The 19,909-nt window shown below is 45.0% G+C and overlaps 1 protein-coding gene and 1 long non-coding RNA gene across 9 annotated transcripts in view; one reads left to right on the top strand and one right to left on the bottom strand.

Annotated features, from left to right (window-relative positions):
• Positions 1-19,909, bottom strand: part of HFM1 (helicase for meiosis 1) — a 306,617-nt gene that overhangs the window by 153,569 nt on the left and 133,139 nt on the right. The window lies entirely within an intron of this gene.
• LOC147025013 (uncharacterized) overlaps positions 1-19,909 on the top strand; it is a 32,569-nt gene that overhangs the window by 4,643 nt on the left and 8,017 nt on the right. Inside the window, exon 2 of one of the 3 annotated variants that reach the window (XR_015059299.1) lies at positions 9,625-19,791. This is a non-coding gene — a long non-coding RNA (uncharacterized LOC147025013). Of the gene's footprint in view, positions 1-9,624; positions 19,792-19,909 lie in introns of those variants that run through there. The other 2 variants (XR_015059300.1, XR_015059298.1) reach the window with 2 other exon arrangements.

The following is a 19,909-nucleotide window of genomic DNA, read 5'->3' as shown; positions in this document are numbered from 1 at the left end:
CTATCAATTTGTTATCAAACGGCAAGTCACCTGGTGAAGATGGGATTCCAGCTAAGATTTTCAAACATGGTGGCGAAGTTCTAATCACACGTCTGCACAGCCTCTGTTGTCATATTTGGTGAGACGAAGAAGTGCCCCAACAACTGAAGGATGCTCTAATTGTTACTATTTTCAAACGGAAGGGCAGCCGTTCAGAATGTGGAAATCATTCCTAAGTTCATGCTCCAAAATACTAACTAAAATTCTTCAGATACGTCTCGTAAATTCAATTCTAGACGAAAATGTTTCGGAGTCGCAGTGTGGTTTTCGAGGTTACCGTGGGACCAAGGATATGGTGTTCTCAGCTCGCCAACTTCAGGAGAAGTTCATCGAGCAGAATATTGGGTTATATGCGGTTTTTGTTGACCTAACTAAACCTTTCGATACAGTCTCACGTTTTGCGCTATGGCAAATTCGTCTCAAAATTGGCTGCCCACAGAAATTTGTAAGTGCTATAACAGCTACATTATGGAATACAAGCTTGAGTGTGTGCTGATGGTAAGTTTTCCGAGGCGTTCAATATCAGCAACGGGGTGAAGCAAGGATGTGTTGTGGCGCCTATCCAATTTGTGCTGTTCTTTGCAACGTTGCTCAAGGAAGCCTTGAAAACAAATGACAACGGTGTTCACATAAAATTTAGAACAGATGGTGGCATTTTCAATCTGCGTCGACTCCGAGCTAAAACCAAAACCATTGACCTGCTTGTTAGAAATCTCTTGTTTGCCGATGATTGCGGATTATTTTCCCATACCGAGGAGGGCTTACAATCGCTCATGAATGCTTTCGCACTCGCATCTTCTAATTTCAGTAGAAATCAGTAGATCGTTTCAGTCGAAACGATCAGCACAAAGGAAACGGAAGTCATGTATCAACCACCCCCAGGTGTTACACATCACTCGCCCACGATCCTTGTCAATGGAGAAGAGATGAAGACTACCAAAACTTTCCCTTTTCTCGGAAGTATCTTGTCTGATGATGGACAGCTTGATCATGAAATTGTCAGCAGAATCTCCAAAGCCAGCTCTTCTTTTGGCAGGCTCAGAGAACAGGTTTGGAATAGCCATGACATTAATCTTGCTACCAAAATAGCAGTCTATCGGGCAGTAGTTGTTAGCACACTGCTATATGGAGCGGAGACGTGGACGGTATACAGTAGACACATCCGACAGCTTGAAGCTTTTCAGCAAAGATGCTTGAAAAACATCCTGAAAACAAATTGTGAAGAAAAAGTTTCGAATATCGAAATTTTGGCAAAAACAAAGTTCTGCAGTATCGAAAGCGTCATCTGCAATGGTATGGTCATTTAGTCAGAATGAATGACTTTCGTTTACCCAAGTCAGTCATTTATGGTGAGCTAAGAAATGGGTCCAGAAAGTTGGGTAAACCAAGGAAACGTTTCAAGGACATGTTGGCTGATACAATGAGGAAGTGTGATATCCCTGAGTCATCATGGGAAGAACTTGCCAAGAATCGTTCGCAGTGGAGGGGAAGAGTACACACCGGGGTGCAAAGGTTTGAGAAAGTTCGGGAGCATGAGATTGTGCAAAAGCGACTGCGGCGGAAGGCTCCATCCAAGGCAGTGGAAACTGGTTTCCGTTGTGGTGTATGCGACCGACCTTGTGCAAACAAAGCTGGTCTCACTGCCCACAGTCGCATCCATCGGCAATTGAACCAATCGACATAGTCGAAAACGACACGTCATCCATCATCTGTCAGGATAAATTCATTGGATTTGGAAAGCACCAGCGGAGTGAGGTGTGGGGAGTCCTAGGTGAGGGCTTCAATGGGGAATGAGTGGTAATTAACATTGGGTTTGCTTCCGTGTTGGGACAAGACTTGTACAGGTAAACAAATGATAAAATACAAATTGCATACATAATATATGGATCGACAGGAAAAAAACTAAATGATTTTCCATACAGTTCATGACAGTCATGGTAGTAGAGTTAGTAGAGGCATAGAAACTGTCATCAATTCTTTCGTTCATAGTTTTGTTAATAAATTGTAATATGGCTTCATTTAGGTGTCAATCGCAGCGGAGTTAAAGGTGAGAGGAAAAGTCAAAGCGGTTTTGGAAGGTAAAAGTGGAAATGTAGTCCGATAGAACCATCATTTGTGGAACGAAAGAACCTGCCGCTCTCAGGAGATTCGGTGAGAGTGGTGGGGGTTTCGGGACGGAAAGAAGATATCCCGATTTCAGAAAAATTACTAATTGAAGTCGGTCCCCTGAAGGGAGAACATGCATTTTTGATAGCTCGACACACTCCGATGAATCTGTTAGGAATAGATTTGTTGTGCAGAATGGGGTGCACCATAACGTGTAATGAAGATGGGTTTTTTTATATATATATATATATATATATATATATATATATATATATATATATATATATATATATATATATATATATATATATATATATATATATATATATATATATATATATATATATATATATTGTTGCGAATTCGCGCCCGCCGGCGTGCGAGCGGCCACGTAACTCGAATCGCGGCACGTCGCCCACCGGACGGACAATTCCGTCATGACCCTCTCGGACTAACGCCGGGAACTAGTCACGGGTGGGCCTTTCGGCCTCACCACGATCGTGCCAATCGCCCCCCCGCGTGGGATAGGGTTGTTCGCCAAATTCGACCTACCTAAGTACCCACACGGAGGGTAGACCGGGCGATCGCACCTCGCCGCAGGTCGACTCCGGACTCGGGCCACTTTAAGCGACCCGTTCCGTACTATCGGGATAACCGAGAGGTGTTATCGTCAACCTCGACGGTTCCGATTAATTATCGGGCGTATTTAGCCCACTACCAACCCTTTGCGTGAAGTAAGATGGAGATTCAATTAAAGAAAAGACGAAGCGAAACGGGAAAAAAACAGTTCAACATGAGGCACATTTATTCCGCGGCACACGGATAGCACACATATACAATTACAACAATTATGCACCAAAAGCAATTGCAACAAAAGAAACACAACAATGCAGAGATACTACCGACTACGCGAGCACACGGCAACACTCACACAGTTTTACTTTACAGACAGCGCCGACAACACATATACTCAAAAGCAAAAGAAAAAGGGCCACCCTCAACGACAAGGGGGCAGACGGGCCTCTGGGCGCGAGACCGGGTGGAGCCTACCCGTCTTGTGATGAGCCGCAAATGCCGCGGCGGTTCCCTGACTCCGCGCTCCTCCGCGGGTTTTCTTTGCACTGCTTGGAATGGGGTGGGAACGGGGCCCCCTTTCCACACTATTTCAGCGCGGGGGGGGGGGGGGAAGGGGGGAATTGTTGATGCTCGGGAAAGAGGATAGCTGGCTTGCTTGGGTCCCGCGACGAGCGACTACACTGCGACCTCGACCGCGCTCCCGGCTTCCCCTCTCTTCAGCTCCCCGACAGACTCCGAACCCCGACAGACTCCGACTCTCCTCCAGACCCGTCTTGACTGCTGCTGCCACACTCCGCCGCCGCCACACCTCTCCAACTCGCCCGAGCCCAAAACTGACTGAATTCGCCCCGCGCTCGGCGCTTTATAGTACGGCAGGAGAACCCATATGCAAATTTCTGGATCAGGATGATCTCGAGGGCGGAGCCACGCTCGCCCATTGGACGGAGGAAAAGTGAGCGTGAACCTCCCCTGATCCTCGAATTTGCATATATCGATTCTACTCTGACGCGCCTGGAGGCGGGGCCAAATCGCCCCGCGCTTGCTGATAGGACGGAACAGAAGTGGGCGTGTATCATTCCTGATCCGACTCCTCCTCGGAAAGGCCGCACTTTGTACCCGTGGCTCGGCGCGCGCCCTGTACGAGTCCAGGACAGCCTGACGCTCGGCGCCCACAAGCGGAGCGGGAACGGCCACAGAAGGAGAGGCGAAGGTGGTGGAGGGCCGAAAGTAGCGGTGATGGCCATGGCGACGCTTGGAATGGTGGTGATGCGATGTTTGTGAGAGCGAGCTGTGAAGGTAAAGGTCGTGGCTGTTGGCGTTGTTGTTGTGAAGCGGCGTTGCGGTTGGTGGTTGTTGTGTGACGGCGGTTGAGACGTGGTTGGTTCAAAATAAAGATAGAACAGAAAAACGGCTATCTTAAAAGGTCGCAGCCCGAATGAATCACATTTATTCCCTCTAAACAACGGGTTTGGGGCTAACTACACATGTACTTACAGAGATATCTCACCTACGGGACCTGAATAGTGGTTTCCGAATTTCCTCAACCACAACAATATATATATATATATATATATATATATATATATATATATATATATATATATATATATATATATATATATATATATATATATATATATATATATATATATATGTGTGTGCACTACTCGGATCACAAGATGAAGTAATGACCCTCATGATGGCTGAACTCGAAGTTTATTGGCTGCGGGTTGTGTCACAGGAGGGAAAAGACACTCGGACAAGGTGCGTAGAGATTACACCGCCACACGCATACTGATGACAACCAACTGATGGATCGGGAAGGAAGGAGCGGCGCTAGAGGTGAAACTAGCCGCCAGCGAGCGCGAGTTAATGAAACGCAGAGAAGGACTTGCACCACACGTCTCAATGACAGTTAGTAAAGGACATAGTGCAGGGGAGCTCGGGAAAATGGTGACCAGACTGAGATGCACCCCGGAACCACAAGATGGGGGCAACGAAAACCGGAATACTTTACAGGCCGTCAGACAAGGAGATGGATGGAAGGTATGCTTGCCTGATCAAAATCTACAGTAGTGTACAGTAATGTCTTCGGCCTTCACATCCACTCACCACACACCCATAGCAACTTCCAGTCCTGCAAGCTCTAGTCATGGTGGGAGCCTCGTACGGAGGTACCATATAATAAAAAAATCTTTTCCACAAATGTTTGCCATTATGTTGCAGTTGACTGCAGTGTTCAGTGCAGTGGCATGATGTACAGGTATGTGCCATTGGAGCGGTTGGCTGTACCACGTAGCCGGGGTTTGTGGTTGGCTGTACCGTCTGGGTTAGTGTGGGTATACTCTGTGATGTTAACGCAATGACGACGTCGCTTGACGACGCATTCCTCAGGCCCCCTCGTTAGGTGGTGCATGACTGTATTTCTATTCGGGATCATGTAAGAGATAATTGAGAATACGGCAGAGTTACAAACAAGTCCTGGTATGGAATGCTGGTTGGAGTCTTGCAATGGGAGTGTGGGAGAGGATGTGACAGGGCGGAATAAACCCCTACACTGCATGACGTGCTCTGGCGGTTTGGGTGGGGAAATGTGAATTATGCGGGTGAAGTGCAGGGTGTGTTTGGGATGAGGTTCAAGATCGCGGCTGCTATGGACGACTCAGGAAGGGTCAGCCAATTTAATAAATCTAAGAAACAGATTGTGACATCTCAGTCTGTGGATTATAAATTCAATGATTTGATTATATTGTAGTTGTGATACAGGGTGGACATTAAGTACGGATTTGTGAATACCTCTTGTTTGAAAGTGGGGCAAGGTAAGAACTTCCCATCATAGAAGCACACGTCACGTGGTCAACGAGGCTGATTATAATCTCTCTGTCCCATGTGTGCCAGCCGTTGCAGTAGCAATATATATTGTTACGGCTGTGGAAATTCGCATTACACCATAAAGGGCCCTCAGGTGAGATATCTCGATAGGTATATGTGTAGTTAGCCCAAACCCGTTGGATGGAGGGAAATTATGTGATCCATTCGGGCTGCGATCCTCCAGTTAGCCATTTTTCTGTTCTATCTTTTATTTCAAACACACAGCATTTCAACAACCATGCCATCCCCATCACAGCGCCAACCACACTGCAACCACGCCACCTCCATCATCTACACTACCACCTCATTGCCACTACGTCCGCTTCCGAATGGCAAACAAAGGCGCCAAGGGGGGAACTGCGAGGATGCGCAGGTTTCCCCGCCTGTTTCTTCCGGTTGACTTCCCCGTGCTTTGGAGTGGAGGAGGGGCGATGCAGGTCAAAGGTCAGAGGTCATGTGAAGGAGGGGTCTCATTTTGGGGGAATAATTCTCTGGCCCAGAGCCAAAAACTGACTCCCCCGGCCCCCGCACGGGGCGGGGTGGAGGGAAAGCGTGAGGGAACACCCTTTTCGGGGACCCTCTCGAAGGAAGGTGGAGCCGAGAACAGGGCGGGGCGAAGGGCGGAGCCCGGCGCTATAAAAGACGGACACGGGCGGGCGCGCTTGCGCTTCCTCTTCCGCCTCTTCCACTTCGTCTTAGCTGGTGGTCTGGTTGGTCTTCGGTTGGTTTTTGTCGAGAGTTGGTCTTCGGGAAGAGGTCCTGCACCCGTGCCTTGGCGAGCGGCCCTGTCACGAGGGCAAGGACGGGAGACGCGGGAGCGCCGGTGGTGAGGTGGACCTGCACGTCCGGACGGCGAGTGCCGGAGAGGGTTCGCCGGCCGCGAGAGAGGTCGGGGCCAGGCGCGACCACGCTGGCGGTCGCGGGAGAGGGACTCACCAGCCAAAAAAGGGAAGTCGCGACTTCTTTCTTTCTTTTCTTTGGGGTTTTTGTGTAAATGTCCGTGGGTGGCGCCAGTCTGGCTGAAGTAGAACTGCGTAAGTGTTGCCGTGTGTCGGTTGTAGCTCTGCATTTGCTTTTGTTGCATAACTGTTTTAACTGTTATATGTGCGTTTTTGACGATATGGCTGTATATACGTGCGTGTGTGTGTGTGTGTGTGTGAGTGTGTGAATAAAATGCTTGCTTGTTGAACTGTTCCCGCTCTGCTTTGTCTCTTTTCCTTTTTTATTGACCCTCCATCTTGCATCACATAAGGGGTTCGTAGTGGGTGCAACATCCCGGTAATTAATCGGAACCGTCAAGGCTGACGATAACACCGCTTGGTTATCACTGTAGCACAGAACGGACCGCTTAAGCGGTTCGTGTCCGGAGTCGGCCTGTGGCGTGGTACGATCGCCTGGTCGACCATTCGCGCAGGTACTTAGGTAGATCAAATTTGGCGAGCAACCCTATCCTGCGCGGGTGGGCAATTGGCACGATCGTGGTGAGGTTAAACCCCCACCCGTGACTAGCTCCCAGCGTTGTTCCGAGAGGGTCACGACTGAATTGTCCGTCCGGTGGGCGACGTGCCGCGATTCGAGTTACGTGGCCGTTCCCACACCGGCGGGCACGAATTCGCAACAATATATATATATATATATATATATATATATATATATATATATATATATATATATATATATATATATATATATTACTGTACACTACTGTATGTATGTATGTATATGTATATATATATATATATTGTTATGGCTGTGGAAATTCGTAATACACCATAAAGGTTCCTTAGATCAGCTATGTCGGTAAGTGAGTGTTCCGATAGGTCCCCACCGTTGTTTAAAGGGGTTTCTTCGTGTTCACCGGGCTGCGACTCTTTGAGAGAGCCGTTTTTCTTTTTCTATTGTTATTTTGAACAAACCTCCACGCAAACAACAAGCCGCGTTGAAAACCGTCGAAAGCAAAAAGGAAACCAGAGAAGTTCCGATGGGCACGCGGATTTTTCCCGCCTGTTTCTCCGAGGAGTGTGACGGAGGCGGGGTGGGGCGACTCGCCCCCGATTGGTGGACGCACGGGGTGACGCTGTCGGGAATGAGGAACGCCCCTTTTTGGGAAGCTTCCAGAAGGAAGGTGGAGCCAGAAACGGAGCAGGGCGAAGGGCGGAGCCCCGCACTACAAAAGGCGGACAGCGACGAGCCTCGCGCTGGGCTCTGCTTCTCTTCGTTTGGACTCTTCGTTTTGGGCTTCTCTCTCTCTGGTCCGGAAGCCCTGTCTGCACTCTTCTTCTCTGCCCGGTTCACGCGTGCACCTTGGCGCACCCTTCTTCTCCTCGTCTTGTCCCGGGTGCATGCTCTGCTCTTCTCGTCTCGTATGCTCTCTCCTCTTCAGGGTTCATCCGCTCTGCTTTACTCGCACTCCCTTCCTCCTTGCTGGTTCCCGCGCTCGTGGCCCGGCGCGGCCTGTTGGTGGGAGATGCAGACGGGAGGCGCCGCAGGCGGTCTGTGGTGGACCTGCGCGTGCGGACGAGGAGAGTGCCAGAGAGGGTTCACCAGCCGCAGAAGGGAGGTTTTCTTTTCTTTGGGCTTTTGTATTTGTGTTTGTGGCGCCAGTCCGTGAAGTAGACCTGTTTAAGTGCCTGTACATTGAATGCTATAGTCGGTCGCAACGTCTTTCATTCCTTGCTGTGCATATTCGCATGACTGCCCTTGTTGCTTGTGTTATATGTGCAATAAATGTGCTTGTGAAATGTTTCCCGTTTGTTGCGTCCTTCCCCTCTTTTGAAAGTGCCATCTTGAATCGTGGAATGATTGGTAGTGGGTTTTAAACACCCGATAAATAATCTGAACCGTCGAGGTCGGCGATAACACCGCTCGGTTATCCCTGTAGTACGGAACGGACCGCTTAAGCGGTTCGTGTCCTAAGCCGACCTGCGGCGTGGTGCAACCCCTCGGTAGGTTACCCGCGCGGGTATTTTGGTATATCGACATTCGGCGATTCACCCTATTTCGCGTGGGTAGAATGCGGACTGGGTTGTGGTGAGGTTAAACCCCCACCCGTGACTGGCTCCTGGCGGTAGTTCCAGGAGGGTCACGACTGAATTGTCCGTCCGGTGGGCGACGTAGCTGCCATTAGTTGTACGCGGCCGATCGCACGCCAGGCGGGCCAGAATTCGTAACAATATATATATATATATATATTTTTTTTTTTCAGTCATGCGCCACTGAACGGCGGGGTTACGTTCTGAGAAACACGTCGTTAAGCGACGTCGTCGTTGTGCGAACATCATTTTTTTTTTTCGTTTTCGAACATCATTTTCGAACATCGTACTTTCACAAAACTAGACACCTTGGCTATATGGTGTAGCCTATTGTTCCTCGGATACAAACCTGTGCAGCATGTTACTGTACTGAATACTGTCGGCAATTGTAACACACATTCAAGAGAGATGGAAGACACGTTGGTTTTACCTTTGTGCTGTTCATGACGGCCATCGGTGTTGTTAGCAGCAGCTTACAATCTCCTCTCACATCGATTATAGAAAGATGAATAAATAGCGTTTGGATTTTATAAATACATAATCATTGCATCGATGTTATAATTTACAAATGAAGAAACGAGCACCTGTCAATTGTGATATATATTTTCGGAACAGTGCGATTGTTTTAACAACATGAAAAGCTTCACTGAAAACAAATTGGTGTTTTAATTTCGACTAACAACAACGATTTATTCGTGGAATTCTTCAACTCAAAGGAAATTTACTTGCTAGAAGGTAAACGTTAAAACATTGGTTCAGTTTGAAAGCTGATTTCCTTGAATCCCGATTTACACGATCCTGTTTTTTTCGCGGACATTTTATGGACCTCAACTATCGCATTACGACAGGGCCAAACTGTTTATTATCATTATGAGGTATTATGCACTGTACAATGTACATAATTGTACATGCTATTTTTATATGACTGGCAGAGCTACGTTGGCTGCATCACTCGGCGATAGGAATTTTTCAGCTGCATTTTTTTTTTCTTTTTTTTCAGAGCTGGCAGATCCGTCGTTGCCCAGAACGTCGTTAAGCGGCGCATGACATATATATATATATATATATATATATATATATATATATATATATATATATATATATATATATATATATATATATATTTTTTTTTCTTATTTATTATTTGGGCCACTCCGTGGATGGAACCCCAAAGGAGGACTACACCAAAGAGGAAGAGAAAAGAAGCCCGTCAACCAGCAGAGAGCCAAGAGGGGCCTCGTGGAGGAGGAGGTCGGGCAAATAGTCAACGCAATTCAAGGCAGACTGTGAGCTTGCTCTGCTGGGTGTGGTTACTGACTTTGAACACATCGTTGACCAGTTTGCATTAGTGAAGCAAGGAGTTTTAATTTGTTAATTGAAAGATTAATGATTTTTATACTGATGTTGTGGTAACATTTATTTGAGAGATGAGTGTCAGTTGTTTGGATCAGGGGTGCAGTTTCGGGTTGCCAGAGGTGTTGTTGGTGCATTGTGTGGATGGTTGCGGGGTGACGTCTTCGTCCTTTTGGGGGTACTTGGCTGTTGGTTGCATCATCGGTTGGGGCATGGCTGTGCCGCTGATGCAGTGCCTCTAGTTACGGGCTGAGTCGGCCCTCTGGGGTTGGTACAATGGTAAATGGGATTTGAGCTCGGGACTCTAGGATCCCAAGCTACCACTCTGAGTGATGAGCCAAGACGAGATTATAATAGTGGTAAAGTGTCTGTAAAAATATGGGATAGTGTTAGGATAGATAAACTTTTGCAAGCTTTAGAATATGTAGCTAATACATCCATGGCTCACTTTCTGGAATTATCAGGCATGTTACTATCAATGTGCACCATGGTAATGCAGAATAGAGTAGCTTTAGATATGCTTTTGGCAGAACAAGGAGGGGTATGTGGGATGATTGAAGGAGAATGTTGCGTCTGGATTACGGATCCCACAGACATAACTAATCGTGCCGTGGCCCGAATTAAAAAGGTTGCAGAAGCTCTTACTTGCGGACGAGTGGATCGCGAGGAGGGTAACGCATGGTAGAAAGCCATATTCCAGGGCTGGGGAGGTTGGTTGCTACGCCTAATAGGGTCAGCGCATTTAATCATCGTAGTGGTAATTTTTGGAGTATTCCTGATAAAATTCTCATTACAAAAAATGCTGCTCAGCCTCACCCCTCACCCAGGCCATTATAATAATTAACAGCAAACTCTCTGAAGAGGACAATTCAGCCCGAGATGAGGAGGGAGATGACCAGGACTTCCATATGGGACCCCAGCTCGACATCATACATGTGGATCTTGGCCAGAGTCTCCATCTGTTCCTCTTTTTTAAAACAGATGACTAACACAGGAGAGAGTGCGTGTTGCTTTTGTCTTCCAGAACAAGACACGACTCCTGCGTTGGACATGCTCATACCTGTGACTGGAATGTTCCCACTGCTACTTGCTTATGAAGAATTGCCTAAATAATAATGTTGCTGTTAATATTGTGTAGACTTGTATTTCCTTTAATATTGTGTAGACTTATATTGCCTTTAATATTGTGTGGACTTAACATAAAATTCGTAGAATACAACTTAATGGGAGACATGTGGCAGTAGGCAAGACAAAAAGGCAACAAAGGCTAACCTCGAACACCGGCAGTTGGGGATTTCTTATTTGGGGAATGTTGATGGCTATCCACAGCATTCGCAAATCCTGTTTTGCAGGCACGGGGGCCTAGGGGTAGCCACTACAGGAACCAAATAGGGGTTCACTCGGTTGGTGGGTATCGGCTATGGCTGGGTATGGTCAAATATGACCAAGGAGGGAATGTGAGTAGTATGAGGTGGTACAAATGGTCATATTTGGTTCATAGCAGAACATTTACTAATTAATTGCATTTCAGCTGGCTGTTAGAATCCAAGCCAGTCCCTTAAAATGCTGGAAATGTATTTTAAACAAGCCTTCAGTGCAAAATGTAATAAAGCCCCAGTGCTCTTCCTGCCTTCGTACGGCTGGCAAGCTGCATGTCCTTGGGTGTAACTGTTCTTGCTTTATTTGCTTTACATCCTACATTCCACAGCCCACCTCCCACAGTTAGTTCTGGGAACAGCAAAGGCTTTATCAACAGGTGTCAGGGATGATTAGCAGCTTAAGGGTGGGAGGGCTTGAATGGTATGTGCAAAGATTGCTGTGTTGCAAGATCTGGGGTCTGTCTCAAGGGCCCTAGGGAGGGGAGAAAAAGAGCCCACTGCCACATTTATTTCTTTATTATTCCTTTGTTTCTTGCTCCACACTTTTTTAGTCCACACCCGGTTCCCCTTTAAAACTCCGCCTCGGGATAGAAGATATATAAGTGTGTGCTTGTAGTATGAACTTTGATGTGATGTGATTCGGAGGCCCACCGTTGTTGGTTGTGGTCGTTGCATCGCATCCCGCATGCGTAGTGCTATCTTCTGAAATAAACCGTATCATTCGAGAATCCTCGTTCGACTGTCATCATACTCGGCCGGGTGAAAGTCACAACACCTAGTATAAAATTGATTTGAGACATCGTTTCGCTGGGATTTCAGGGAAAATACAAAAGTGCAGACACTCGTGCCCTTGGGGCTGCCGAAAGCCCTTTTGAAAGAATTCACCAATTGTTGCTAAAGAACCAAAAATAGATGGATGATTGCGATGAGAGGATGTGGAACAATAAAGATATCTTAAAAACTGAAGGGGGAAAAATAATTTGAGCGGCTTGCTCAAATAAAAGCACATTAGTACAATTGAAAAAGGTGATTGCCTATTGGAGGTGTATGTTTGGTGTGCACAGGGTTCATTTCTTTCAGATTGCCTGGGCGCCCAAACTCTGTGGAACGAGACAGAATGGGGAGGTGGTGGCCCCCAAGGGTTGCTCCACTTACTGGGGTGTCGACCCACCACAGAGCGCAAGTCTGGATGACGCGGTGGAAACGAGCCAGCTGCTAGGCGACGACAGATTTAAATTTTTGCAAGTTTGTCCTCACAGAACAAACCCTTGTGTTGTTCTGAATGAGCAAAATGGGGGAATTGTGGGTAACCGGAGTATTAATTTAATTTATGAGGTAAAATGCCAATGAGCTTTAGTGAGTGCTTGAGAAAGAAATTAATAAATATATGCTGGGAAAGCTTGTTGGGAGGCAGAGCACATTCCTTGATGTTAGTAAAAGACCTTGTAAAGTTTTATCTCTTGCCAGATGGCCAGCAGCAAGAAAATCGCATACTCTTTTCCTTCCCTCACTGGGGCAAGCTCCAATAACAGACCGTTTTCATCCTGTGTTTGTTAATTTAACCTTACAAAATTATACCTATTGTTTCTTCAAGAGGCCTCTCTTTGTTCAGTTAATTTCCTTTGATGTATTAACCACACCCTGGAGGGATCACATTTATACTCGATGTATGTTCCAAGTTTTTCTGCTTGTGATATTGCTCCAGGCTGAAAGCTTCAGCTATAGATGAAAGCTTTGTACGTGGTCAGGAGCTCAGGTGTGCCAAGGAAGGACCTTGCATGACGGAGGATGCCAAATCGGCGACTGGTTAGGGAGGAGGAGACAAATCGACTTGGAGATGTGGCTTTCCCAGAAAAGATCATGGCAGATTGTGAGGCCCAAAAGTTTGAATGAAAGGACTTCAAGAGGATTGTTGAGAGAGTAGGTAGGGGTTGGGGGTGGGTGGGTTCCAGATGGTCCTTTTGGAGAGGAATAGTGAGAGTGTGAGATTTGTTAAGATTGAAAGACATGTTCCATGTGTTGGACCAGCTTGTGATTTTATCCAGATATGCAGAGAGTGAAGAGGCTGCTGCTTGCCGATCTGAGGGATGACAGATGGTACTGCAGAGGGTGGAGTCATCAGCAAAGAGATAAAGAGGATTTTCCAGCGAGTCAGGGAGACCATTGATGAAAACCAGAAAAAGCACTGGGCCCAGAGCATTGCCTTGAGGAACTCCAGCCTGGACAGGAAGAGGGAATGAAAAAATTCCATAAAGGGCCACACATTGACTGCGACAGGAGAGGAAGTCTGTGAGCCAAGAGTGGAGATTGCCTTGGAGACCACAGGAAGAGAGTTTGGTGAGCAGAGTGGGGTGCCAGACCGTATCGAAAGCACGTGATATGTCAAGGGAGATGGCTATGATCGCATGTCTGGTGTTGAGGAGGTCTGTCCATTGTTGGGAAACCAGGAGCAGCAACTCCAGGGTAGAGTGACCTGGTCTGAATACAAGTTGATGATCGGAAATTAGGCCATTGGAGAAGAGGAAGGATTGAATGTCAGAAGCGATGATGGACTCCATAACCTTGCTCATGATTGGGAGAAGGCTGATTGGTCTGGAGATGCAAGTGTCTGTTTTTGCACCATTTTTATGCAATGTGGTAATGTTAGCTAATTTCCAAGCAGAAGGCAGATGATCTTGAGCAAATGAGAGGGTGAATCAAACAGAGAGAGGGTGAGGAAGGCCAGCAGAGCAGGTTTTTATGACAAGTGGGCTGATGCCGTCTGGACCGGTTGCAGAATCAGAGTTTGGGTTTGACAGCAAGCTCTCCACCTTGTCATAAGAAAAGGACACAGGGTCCAGGAACAGCTGGGTAAGGTGGGTACAGAAAGCAATGGGTTTAGGACACAAGATTTAGAAGCAAACACAGAGTTTAGGCATTCAGTCTTTTCACGTGCAGTGTCAGCTGTGCGGCCATTTGAGGTAAGGGAGGAGATGGAGGGGGAACATACACCAGAAAAAGACTTGAATAGATGCCACCAGGATTTGGAGGAGGGAGACAGGTTTGAGAGTTTACTCCATTATGGGTCAACGTGAATAACCCCTGCCACCATGTAATGAGTCAGACAAAGGTTTGGGCCCAACTGTTTTATTTCTATTCACCCGGAGATCGTTAGATCCAACAACAACAACAACAACAACAACAACAACTCGTAACAGGTGTTTTTTTTTCGTTTTGTGGGGTATGGTTAAGAGACTTTAAAATGCATTCTTCAATAAATTGGAAATGTTACCTGGTGCTGTCATTTATTTTATTTGTAAGCATCTTTAATGAAACTGTAATCGTGCATTTGTGGTCGAAAACATTTTAAACTTTAAAAACTTTTCCCTTTGAACCTGGAACCGCAGCAAACCGATAACGTTATCCCCCCAGTCTCCATTGTAATAATGACAAAACACTCGCGGATTTTTTTCCCCCACTCTCGCGGATTTTACCCCGACATTTGTGGATTTTTCACCGGTCGGGAAGTCTCGGAAACCTATCCCCCCGTTTCATATTGAAGCAATGCCCCCACATTCACGGTTTCAACATTTGCGGGGTTTTCCCGGAACGTATCCCTCACGAATGCCGGGGTCCTGGTGCACTCGAACTTCAATTTTCAGTTTAAATTTCATAACATGTTTCTTAATTTGCTGGGCAGATTATGTATTATGGCCTTCTCCATCACACCTCATGCAGCATTTTTCAAGCAGGCATAACATCACGTAAGCACGTGCACAGAGAGCAACTGAGAAAAGAAATGCACATGTCACTTCCGAGTTCCGACTTCCGAGCACGTGGACCGTGGATGTGCACACATCAAGTTAGGGATTATGGTTATGGTTGTGCTGAGGGTGCGGGCTTTGCCATTGAGGTGATATTTCAAAAAAATGATATCACAGTGTGCAAGTGAATGCAGTGAGTTCAGAAAGTGGTCATATGTTGGACTATGTCAAAAAAAATTAAAAACTAGAGCATAAACAAGGACAACAAGTTCGAATTGCGAACATACGGGAGTTCAGGAGTTCATTCATACAACTCTCACGTAAGCAATAGCACGGCCAACAGATAGTTTTCAAATTTGGTAAGATTTTCATCGCATCAGAAAATGAAACCAGAACACCTCACAAGAGTGAGGCTAGTTTCATATCATCATTTATGACTTCACTTTGCATTGGGCATCACCCTGCGCATTTAATTTTTTTTTTAATAACAATTTTAAGACAAATTACCCCCGTGTGGGGATGACGGTCATCTCTATAATACCACAAGTTCTCAATGTTCAGTTCAGGTAACCGCGAAACAGTCCAAACTAACCGTTTAGATTGAAATAGTTCACAGAGATACACTCGGATAATACTACTAATGACGTAATTAATAAATATGTATTGTTCATTTAGTACCCGGATTAACACAACAGAATCACCAGTAAGTGCAATACGTGGTTTTCCGGTCCGTCCACTCTCTGGGGACATTTCACTTCCGGTTATAGAACAAAACCGAAAAAATAGGCTTAGCTCTCGGAGATTATGATAATCCTGTCGATTATTCTTCACTGATTATAATGCAACTTTCAGAATGAAAATTGGTCAAGTATTTATAGAGATATTGAGGTTTGAAAAATCGTTAGAGCTCGCAAATTCATTAATTATTAATTATTAATTCCACAGAAGTTTCGTGACACTGCACAAAGTAACATGTCAGGTATGAAAAAACATTTTGTATGCCAGATTAATTAGTTATTAATTCACTAATTATGGAATGTACTCATTGATATATTAATCAGAAAGCCCGAAGCATGTTGCATAATTTATCACTTATCCCCTCATCCGGGATCCGTGGCCTCGCCCCACAGCCTGCAGCCCTATGTCCGCCGGTGATTATGTTAGATATCGGCACGATCGAGAGGAGCCTGCGAATTATCCCTGCTGATGCACTGAATTGATGCAATCGTTTGGCCAGAATATTCATTGTCAAGATGTTGCGTGATTAAATCACCAATACAGTCACTCAAATTTATACCGCCGACATACTTCTTAACAATCACCTTCGCCCCAGAAACCACAGTCAATCTGAACCACGCTGGCCACTGCTCAGATGCCAATGACTGGACTACTGCGCAATTCTACTGCGCAGTTTGGTTTAAGATGACTCGGCATTTTGGCGCGCACGCACGAAATTATATTTTGAAAATAAATGCCGACGTTTACATTTCGGGTTTTGAAACTTTTGTACCTTCGGCGGAAAATGTAAAAATATAAAAGGCTAAAATGTGTTTTATAGCGAACGAAGTGAGCTTAATACTTAACGCGTGCACATGAGAGAATAGGAAATAACAACAACAACAACAACAACAACAACAACAACACAATAGCCCTGGCTATTTCGAATCCGTGTCGTTAGCCATGACTTTTTGCTTCCGGTTGTTGTTAAACGCTGTGCGGTGTATAAACACGATTGGGTTTTATTTCTATCTGGTGAATATTACTTAACGAAAAGTAATATGAGAGAGTAGGAGAGAAAGAAAAGTAATATGAGAGAGAGTAATATGAGAAAAGCACATGAGAGAGTAGGAAACAACAAAAACAACACAATACCTTGGCAATTGTGAATCCGTGTCATTGGCTATGACCATTTTGCTTCCGTTTTTTGTTTTGTTGCTGATTTTTTTTTTGTTTCCGGTTTTTATCATGGGGAATGATGCATGCCGGGAGATCATGACCGGAAGTGTTTATTTATTAAAACAATTATTTTTTTCCCAAAGTTAATCCCAAAGAATCCAGGCCAAAGTAACCGGAAATTGCGTCAAAATCATCAGCTGTGCGGCGCTTACACGTACCACAGTATCGTTGGCAAGTATACAGTTGTGAACAAGTTTTATGTAAAGTCAGAAGCAAATGGAAGAAGAATTCTACGTTCGCTTCTAGGCTTTGCCTATTCCATATTATTTATATTTCATTTCTCCTTCCTTCCTTCTTTGCGAATCACATCGGCGTTTTTGGCCATCTTCCAGATCACGTGACGATCAAACGGGAAGGAAATTCAAAAATCTGTCTGGTTAGATACAAGAGAATATTTTTTTACTATCATCATCAATAAACAGTTGCCGAATATCTTGTAGAATGGCAGACTCGATAGGTTTTGAAAATGGCGATTTTTATAACTTACGTGACTTCGTGACCTCGTCCCTGACCTTGAACCTGGACAAAAGTTATATCGTTGTGCAACACTCATCGACCTCTACCCACATACTAAGTTTCATCAAGATCGGAAAGAAAAATTGTTGACTGACGTACGGACGGACGGACATTTGGTCCGGCTTTATTTGGTCATCTCGATAGAGATGACCTAAAAATGACCCGAAAGGACAATTTCTTGGCCCAAAGCGCCGGAATCGCACGTTGTGCTCAGTTAATGCCTGGGGAATGGTCTCGAGAATATACCTGTCAAGTTTGGTTCGGTTCCGTTTACAAACAACTGAGAAATAGCAATATTAAAAAATATGGGCCGAGAGGGCCGTTTATCGGCCCAAAGGGCCGGAATCGCACTTTGGGCTCAGTTATTACCTGGGGAATGGTCTTTAGAATACAGTATACCTGTCAATTTTCATCGAATTCTGCTCACGAATAATGGAGAAATAGATGTTCAAATTAACTGAACACAAGAAAAGAGAGAACGCGAGCAGCGCTTCGACCCCGTGGGGTCTTCCACCTCAAGGGGTAAAAATCAATTATTTTAAACACGATTTACTCATTAAATAAGCTACCGATTTGTCAAAATATGGTTATAATCCGTTTCCTCGCCAAAAAGTAACCTGGCAATGTATTTTCAATTATTAATATATATTTTAAAACAATACTTTCAAATATGCCTCTGACAATCTAGAGCTGATCTTCTCTGTATAAACTTTACTGCATTTTTTGTGACATTTCAGTCGAGCTTAACCGTCCACAACGAGACATCACAGAGCGATGAAAGTTCTCATGTAACATCGCATTTATCTCCTCTTTTCGAAAATACAATAATTTTCACCTTTAATACTTGATATAAGGATGTTTTGATCGTTTTATTCTAAAAAGGTGTGTATTATTGCAAAACATGCTTCCATGTTTTGATTTTTATTTATTTATTCATTTTTTAAAGGCTGTTTATGTAGCTAAGGTGTTAGTATATATCTCTCATGCAATGATGGATTCATAAAAGGAAAAACAACCACAGCAGAGGCCGTGTACAATATAGGCCATCAGCCGTGGTCCATAGCGTTCACTTTTGTTCCACCTATGGGGGGGGGGGGGGCAAAAAAAAACCTGCACAGGTCTATTGTACACTTAATTCATTCCACTGCCAAAACTTCTCCACTCGAATCCCTGCAGTTATTGTGTACTTCTACTGTGAAAATCTGTATTGTCCTCCCGCTCTGACTGTACGATTTGCATCCATTCAACCATCAAGCTGGTCACGTGATGGTACGCTGTCCAATGGGATCAGCGGAATTCATTGATTTTTCGCTCAAGCCATATGCAAATTACTACTACACATCCAATATGACCGCCTCCATGCACAGGCATGCAATTAGAGTTTTCTCCTCGGTTTCTCGACCAAATGGATCCCAAAAGGCACCGTGATTGTAGAATATGTTTGTAGTGAGACAGTGAAAGCTTTTTCTGCTGTACGTTGGGAGAAATTCCACCAGTGTGCTGAGAAATGGATGAATTTGGACGGGATTGAGCGATCTTTGGCAGACAGAATGTCAAAATGAATATCTTGCCCCGTCTTGTGATGAAATCCCTCAGGATGTGAGTTTTCACGAGATGTTATCGGCGATTCATTGACTCTCAGAGAATTAAAGCAGCTGAAAAACGGTGCAACCTGAAGGCACTGCAACAGGTGAACCAGGATGAAGTTTCTGATGACAAAGGAAGTGCATGTTGTGGTGAGCCATCACCAAAGAAGTTGCGTTCATCATCCAAGATGACCACGCAAATCTCCAGCTGTAGGCAGCATATCCTTCCTGCTGTCTGTGTCATTTGTAACCAAATTGATCGGTATGTGACAGTTCAACGAAAGAGAGTCAAGTGTCGGTTATGTAAAGCTGAGACTGAAACAGCAGGTTTGTACTACAATTTTCAGTTTTACCATATTTCTTTCAAGTATATGAATGTCATCTTCTTTCTTCTTTAATCGTAATATACAGGCATCCATAACCTATGTATGATCAATAGCTTAACATGGGTAATATATTTCACTTGATAATTTTTTTCAGGTAAACTGATTGAGGCTGTTCTATTGAAGAATGACAGTGTTGGAAAGAACATCTTACTGCATACCCAATGCCGGATGGTGCAGCCATTGAAGTGAGGTGTCGCCACTCTTGTCATAAAAACTACTCGTTTTCTGAGTAAAGGAAGTTGACCAAGGTGAGTCGTATCCTATGATAGTCACACAAATATATTTTTCAAGGTGTATGACTCAGGCCTATGTGATAAACTATTTTTGTTTTTCAGTGTGGAAAATCCAACATTGTATGGATACCAT

The sequence above is a fragment of the Eptatretus burgeri genome, chromosome 6 (genome assembly GCF_056783735.1).
Source record: "Eptatretus burgeri isolate ZD-2024b chromosome 6, Ebu_testis_v1, whole genome shotgun sequence".
In the NCBI taxonomy this organism is placed as follows: domain Eukaryota; kingdom Metazoa; phylum Chordata; class Myxini; order Myxiniformes; family Myxinidae; genus Eptatretus; species Eptatretus burgeri.
The sequence above is the reverse complement of the archived record's forward strand: the minus strand, read 5'-3'. Positions and strand labels throughout refer to the sequence as shown.